At 39.7% G+C, this 7,443-nt stretch overlaps 1 protein-coding gene across 4 annotated transcripts in view; it reads left to right on the top strand.

The window, feature by feature from the left end:
- The window catches only part of TPK1 (thiamin pyrophosphokinase 1), a 384,981-nt gene that overhangs the window by 343,462 nt on the left and 34,076 nt on the right, over positions 1–7,443 (top strand). The gene's annotated exons all lie outside the window — the stretch shown is intronic.

Raw genomic sequence — 7,443 nt, 5'->3', positions numbered from 1 at the left:
GTCTTAGCCCAGGGAACAGATACAATAGGTTTAACCTTCACATCTTCATCCCCTAATTCTTCTACTCAAAAAGTGATCAAGTTATAGGAACATCTTTACTGTTTTTACACCTTTAAAAAAAAATGGCTACTGTTCAGTTAACAGCTGTAGATGTATATATGTGTGCATGCTCTGTCATGTCTGACTCTTCAGCCACATGGGATTTTCCCAGTAAGAGTACTGGAGTGGGCTGCCAGTTCCTCCTCCATAACAACTGTAGGTACTTGAGCATATTTGTTTGAGAAATGTGTCAATAAAGCTGCCTTGGCCACAAGAACTGAAATTATTGCTTTGCTAATCATGAGATCCCAGACTGACCATCATTAACACTAGATGGACATTCTCAAGGCATCATTTTCTCACATGGGCAGTTGACTATACCAATCAACGTAAATAGTTCAGTGCTGTGGGAGTAATAATCTAAAGCCTGGTTTTTGCTTACAAAGGATTAGTAGTTGCCTCAGCAGAGCAACAGCATTAAATGAAAAAATATCCTTTTCCAGTTCCTATATTTGCTCTTCCTATTTTTGCCAGCTATTCCTAAAATAATGCTTTCATCCAGTCATTCCTTGTAAAAATTTATACAGTGGTTTTCTATTGCTTAATAGTCTAGAATTCAACTCTTGCTTGATCTGGTTCTTTCAGGCCCATCAATCCTGTCTCTTGAAAGAAAATGTCACTTGGCAGAAGCATAAATATTAGTGGTGACATCTGAGTGTATGTCGTGGAATACTACTGAAATGGGGACAGGCTTACAGAGCTGTTAAGGGCCCATCTCTTCTCCGAAGATACACATTTTTCAAAGAAAGCAGAGTAAGCAGTGCATTGTACATTTTAATTGCTTTAAGATGAGTAGTAGGTTTTAGGGAAAGGGAGCAGCCAGAGGCAGGGAACATATTGTGGATATTTAATATGGTATACTCAGATATATAGAAGATCTACAAGACCTTTTAGAACTAACACCCAAAAAAAGATGTCCTTTTCATTATAGGGGACTGGAATGCAAAAGTAGGAAGTCAAGACACACCTGGAGTAACAGGCAAATTTGGCCTTGGAATACAGAATGAAGCAGGGCAAAGACTAATAGAGTTTTGCCAAGAAAATGCACTGGTCATAACAAACACCCTCTTCGAACAACACAAGAGAAGACTCTATACACGGACATCACCAGATGGTCAATACCGAAATCAGATTATTATATTCTTTGCAGCCAAAAATGGAGAAGCTCTATACAGTCAGCAAAAACAAGACCAGGAGCTGACTGTGGCTCAGACCGTGAACTCCTTATTGCCAAATTCAGACTGAAATTGAAAAAAGTAGGGAAAACCACTAGACCATTCCGGTATGACCTAAATCAAATCCCTTTGGAAGTGAGAAATAGATGTAAGGGCCTAGATCTGATAGATAGAGTGCCTGATGAACTATGGAATGAGGTTCGTGACATTGCACAGGAGACAGGAATCAAGACCATTCCCATAGAAAAGAAATGCAAAAAAGCAAAATGGCTGTCTGAGGAGGCCTTACAAATACTGTGAAAAGAAGAGAAGCAGAAAGCAAAGGAGAAAAGGAAAGATATAAGCATCTCAATGCAGAATTCCAAAGAATAGCAAGGAGAGATAAGAAAGCCTTCTTCAGCGATCAGTGCAAAGAAATAGAGGAAAACAACAGAATGGGAAAGACTAGAGATCTCGTCAAGAAAATCAGAGATACCAAAGGAACATTTTCATGCAAAGATGAGCTCGATAAAGGACAGAAATGGTATGGACCTAACAGAAGCAGAAGATATTAAGAAGAGATGGCAAGAATACACAGAAGAACTGTACAAAAAAGATCTTCACGACCCAGATAATCACGATGGTGTGATCACTGACCTAGAGCCAGACATCCTGGAATGTGAAGTCAAGTGGGCCTTAGAAAGCATCACTACGAACAAAGCTAGTGGAGGTGATGGAATTCCAGTTGAGCTATTCCAAATCCTGAAAGATGATGCTGTGAAAGTGCTGCACTCAATATGCCAGCAAATTTGGAAAATTCAGCAGTGGCCTCAGGACTGGAAAAGGTCAGTTTTCATTCCAATCCCAAAGAAAGGCAATGCCAAAGAATGCTCAAACTACCGCACAATTGCACTCATCTCACACACTAGTAAAGTAATGCTCAAAATTCTCCAAGCCAGGCTTCAGCAATACGTGAACCGTGAACTTCCAGATGTTCAAGCTGGTTTTAGAAAAGGCAGAGGAACCAGAGATCAAATTGCCAACATCCGCTGGATCATGGAAAAAGCAAGAGAGTTCCAGAAAAACATCTATTTCTGCTTTATTGACTATGCCAAAGCCTTTGACTGTGTGGATCACAATAAACTGTAGAAAATTCTGAAAGAGATGGGAATACCAGACCTCCTGACCTGCCTCTTGAGAAATCTGTATGCAGGTCAAGAAGCAACAGTTAGAACTGGACATGGAACAACAGACTTGTTCCAAATAGGAAAAGAAGTACGTCAAGGCTGTATATTGTCACCCTGCTTATTTAACTTATATGCAGAGTACATCATGAGAAACGCTGGACTGGAAGAAGCACAAGCTGGAATCAAGATTGCCGGGATAAATATCAATAACCTCAGATATGCAGATGACACCACCCTTATGGCAGAAAGTGAAGAGGAACTCAAAAGCCTCTTGATGAAAGTGAAAGTGGAGAGTGAAAATGTTGGCTTAAAGCTCAACATTCAGAAAACGAAGATCATGGCATCCGGTCCCTTCACTTCATGGAAAATAGATGGGGAAACAGTGGAAACAGTATCAGACTTTATTTTTCTGGGCTCCAAAATCACTGCAGATGGTGACTGCAGCCATGAAATTAAAAGATGCTTACTCCTTGGAAGGAAAGTTATGACCAACCTAGATAGCATATTCAAAAGCAGAGACATTACTTTGCCAACAAAGGTTCATCTAGTCAAGGCTATGGTTTTTCCTGTGGTCATGTATGGATGTGAGAGTTGGACTGTGAAGAAGGCTGAGCGCTGAAGAATTGATTATTTTGAACTGTGGTGTTGGAGAGTCCCTTGGACTGCAAGGAGATCCAACCAGTCCATTCTGAAAGAGATCAGCCCTGGGATTTCTTTGGAGGGAATGATGCTAAAGCTGAAACTCCAGTACTTTGGCCACCTCATGCAAAGAGTTGACTCATTGGAAAAGACTCTGATGCTGGAAGGGATTGGGGGCAGGAGGAGAAGGGGAAGACAGAGGATGAGATGGCTGGACGGCATCACTGACTCGATGGACGTGAGTCTGGGTGAACTCCGGGAGTTGGTGATGGACAGGGAGGCCTCGCGTGCTGTGATTCATGGGGTCGCAAAGAATCGGACACGACTGAGCGACTGATGTGATCTGATCTGATCTGATAGACAGACTTGAGTAGACCACAGTTTCTTGCCCTAAACTTTCAAACCAATTCTCAAATTCAAAGGCAGATACATGAAGAATGTATCACACATAATAATTAAAAGTCTGTATTCTCATCTCAAATAAGTCTTGAAGACTGGCCAGGATAAAGGATTTTATAACTTATAATACTTACTATTAGATTTGAAAGTGGTATACTTAATGATTCTTTGAAGTCAACATCAGTAATTTGGAACATGTGGTTATTCATCAAATTTTTTTATTATATAGTTAAAGAGAAAGGATTTGCATAGCAGGATAAACAGTGGGTCATTTGAATTCTTTGTATAAACAAATCATTTTAAAGAATTTAAGGATGCATGTACTTTCTTATATGAATTCATTTACAGTTATTCAAGATTCATTCCTTATATCTTTCTTCAGTCCTACCTACTACAAATTGGTATTAACTTCCTTTTCTTTGTTTTTAAATCTCAAACCATACTTGGACTAAATATTTTGTATCTTCAGGACTACATAATTAAGACTGTCTTCCATGCATCTCAGGCCAATACAAACTGTGGTCTATGAAACCCAACCTGATTGGAATCCTCTATTTTGACTCATAAGACTCCTTTTTCTGAGCTGTCTTGGTTGGACTGACTAACTGGACTTGTCAAAATAATCTAAAAAGTACATATGGCCACACACTATCAACCCACTTGTTCAGCTAGAATATTTCTGAGAGTGATACCAAGATGATAGAGGCTTGGTTCATCTCACATAGAAGTCACCTCTCTGTCTCCCATTAAAGTTCTTCTGGCTTCAGGTCTTAAAAATGGAAAAAATAAGAGAATGATGGCTTAGAAAGTGATGTAGGGCTGTTTGCTTGGCTGTGGGTTTGTGTTATTTTGTGATTATTTTTAATGCCCTTCTAGAAAAGCCTACAACCTAGGGAAATTCAAGGCTAGAGATGGTAATTGCTAACTTCTGGGTCTCTTGTATGACCAATAATAGAAATACAATCTGTTACCGATGTTAATTCCTGAGGCCCCAGGAATTAACCCCAGGAAAAATGCCTTATCTGGGGAGACTTGGCCCAGAAACTCCCCATAACTGTGGAAGATAAACAGCCAGTTCCTTTCGAAGTTTGTCCACAAATAAAGACCTCAGAAGGCTGTTTTCTTCCACTGGCTTGTGGAAAGCGCCACAAACGCCCCATCTAAGTAGATGAACTTCGTTTATCTTCTGTTTTATTGCCTTAGTGCCTCTTGTAATTGACTGAGAGAGCGGTGACCTCCTCCTGTGCATGAGAACTTACTCTTGGAGGTTATGTTTCTCCATCAGGGTGCCATGGGGGTAAATAACCAATCACGTGCACAGAAAGAAACTCCTACATTTAAGCTTTTGTAACTTAAAGTTGCATTCGTTTTTGGCTATTGTGGTTGTTTTTAAGCAACATGTGTAACAAATATTTATTACACTTTTATCCTGTACATATGACATGAGGTGCTGAGGATTCAGGGATAAGTCTGGTTCTCAGGAAGCTAAGACTCCAATGGACCATGCTGTTGGCTATTACGTGAGCACAATGTCTACTCAAACCCATAGACTATCACCAGTTAAGCTTTTCCTATCCAGGATGTATTTTTTTTTAACTCAAATATGAAGCTTTATTTTCCAGTTAAACATCTGTAATTGGTTTTGTTTGTTCATTTGTTTACATAATAGCTTTTGTAAAACAACAACAATCGCATACCATAAAATTCACTCTTTTAAAGTATATAGTTCTCCCCCATTGCTTTTGGCTCCTAACTTGAACTTTCAGGATCATTGTGAATCTCGCTTCTTTCTTTAGTTTATCTCTCTCAGTATTCTGTCACCCACTGATGAATCGTATGGGTTTTATTCCAAGATGATGATACAGACATGAATGGAGATAGTTTCCAAGGACAGAACCTTGCATTATTCAATGCCTTTCTAGAGAGCCTCTAATCAGTCATCTTTGGGGAAGGTACTCACCATCTCTCAACCCGTCTGTACAGTCCTAATTTAGCCCACACTTCACCTTGTTAATCTTGACGATATGTAAAAGGGTAATCTCTGAAAAGTAACCCATTACTGAAGCATAATTGTACCATCCCTTTCAGTGATCTGAGTGCAGCAGATAGAACCCCGTCCGCGTGCCCTGAGCTCAGTTTCGTGTGTGACACACAAGACCCTCTTCCCAAGGAGAGCTGAGTCACTGATGCTACCCCGTCTTCTCCAAGTAGAGATCAACTGTTTTTTCCCCTTTGCTCAAATGTAGCTTTGAAGTCCCTTTTTGTTACTGAATTTAAGCACTTTTTGGTTTTATGATCTTTCAGATATTTTACTTTTCTATTTCCCCATCTTTTAAATTATTTGCTTGAATAAAGGAAACCTTTCAACTTTTTTTCCAATGATGAGTCCATCCTCAGTTATGATGAGAAGATAGTAATATTTACTATTAAGGGTAGAGGATGAGATGGTTAGAAGCATCACTGACTCAATGGACATGAATTTGAGCAAACCCCAGGAGGTAGGGGAAAACAGAGGAGTCTAGCGTGCTACAGTTGAGGGTCACAGAGAGTTGGACACAACTGAGCAATTCAAAAGCAACAATGATAAAATGTGGAATCCTGTTGCTGGGAGGGGTTCTGTTTGTGTGTCTGTTCTCTGTTAGTAAACAGCACCTCAGCCATCGGAGTGCTCCCAGCTAGCTTCATGACAATTTCAGAATACCCTCATGGCCTCCATTGGCTCCAGAAAGATACCACAGCCACCCAGGTTTCCTGCTTTGAGCAGTTTATCTGATGATTTTTCCTCCCTGTCCCTTCCACATTTGAGTTAAAACTCCTCTTATCTAAATAATTTATACATTTCTTCCCAGATTTTTGCCTGTATGGTATTTCGAGCCAGAAACCCACGCTTTGTTTAATGTCAGCAGCTAGTGAATTGTTTGCTTCTTCCTGCCTCTTTTTCTTGGTATAGTTTTCTTTCCATGAGGGCAGCATCATTAAAGTAACACAGTGTCTGTAACAGCATGGATCCGGTCATATTCCCTCGCTCTTACACTAAGGAAATACATCTCGCAGCTGGAAAGGAATTCTTCCTGGGACCTCTTGGCAAACTGGTAACTGTCTTCTGGGGACTTTTCCTAAGCATTTAACAATATTTAGGCAGAAAGACAATAAATGCTAATGCTTTTATTTGATTAGGGATTTTTGAGGCACTCAGTGATGTGAGTACTGTTATGGTGCAGTGTGAATAGTCTCCCACTCTAATTTTCTCCCTTGGCTCAGTTCCTGAAATTCGAAGGGAGTTCCTTTCCTTATAATTTGTGTTAACAACCCCTTGTTCCTCCTGCTGTCTGGATCTTTCCTATCCACTGTAAATTGATTCCAGTGGGAGGGAAGGCAAGATAGTAAATCAGAAAGTCGATGCTCTCATTTCCCCTTTTGTTTTATTCAACTCTAATTACACTTTATTTTCCTATAGGAGCAGATTTTCAAAATTACGTCTTATGAATTTTAATATTTATACATGTAAACAATAGGGGAAAAAAGACTTAACTGCTCTCCCCTTCATTTCACACCTACACTCTAATATTTGCCATAATGAGATAAAGATAAATCCTTTTCTCAAAAAGATGACTGTGATTACCAAATAACACCATTCATAAATTTTCCATTTTAGAAATGAGTAGGTGCATATTGCAGAGAAAGGAAAAATGAGTTTTTTTCCTATTCTTTTCTAAGACCAATGTGACCAGGTAAAGGCTTCTGGCAGCCTCCTGGTCCAAGACAAATGCCCTCCTTGCCTTTAAAGCCCCAGCAAGCCATAGCTCCCAGCAGAAATCATTATTTAAGCATCACTATTCTGACCTCTCTGGGCACATTCAATTAGTCAAAATGTATTAGTATACTCCATGTTATACCATGGCTTTGGGTGCTAGAAGAAGAATACTCAACATATTTTGAGCTCTTATTCATGTGCCAGGAAATGA

The sequence above is a fragment of the Bos indicus genome, chromosome 4 (assembly GCF_029378745.1).
Source record: "Bos indicus isolate NIAB-ARS_2022 breed Sahiwal x Tharparkar chromosome 4, NIAB-ARS_B.indTharparkar_mat_pri_1.0, whole genome shotgun sequence".
Lineage (NCBI taxonomy): Eukaryota > Metazoa > Chordata > Mammalia > Artiodactyla > Bovidae > Bos > Bos indicus.
The sequence above is the reverse complement of the archived record's forward strand: the minus strand, read 5'-3'. Positions and strand labels throughout refer to the sequence as shown.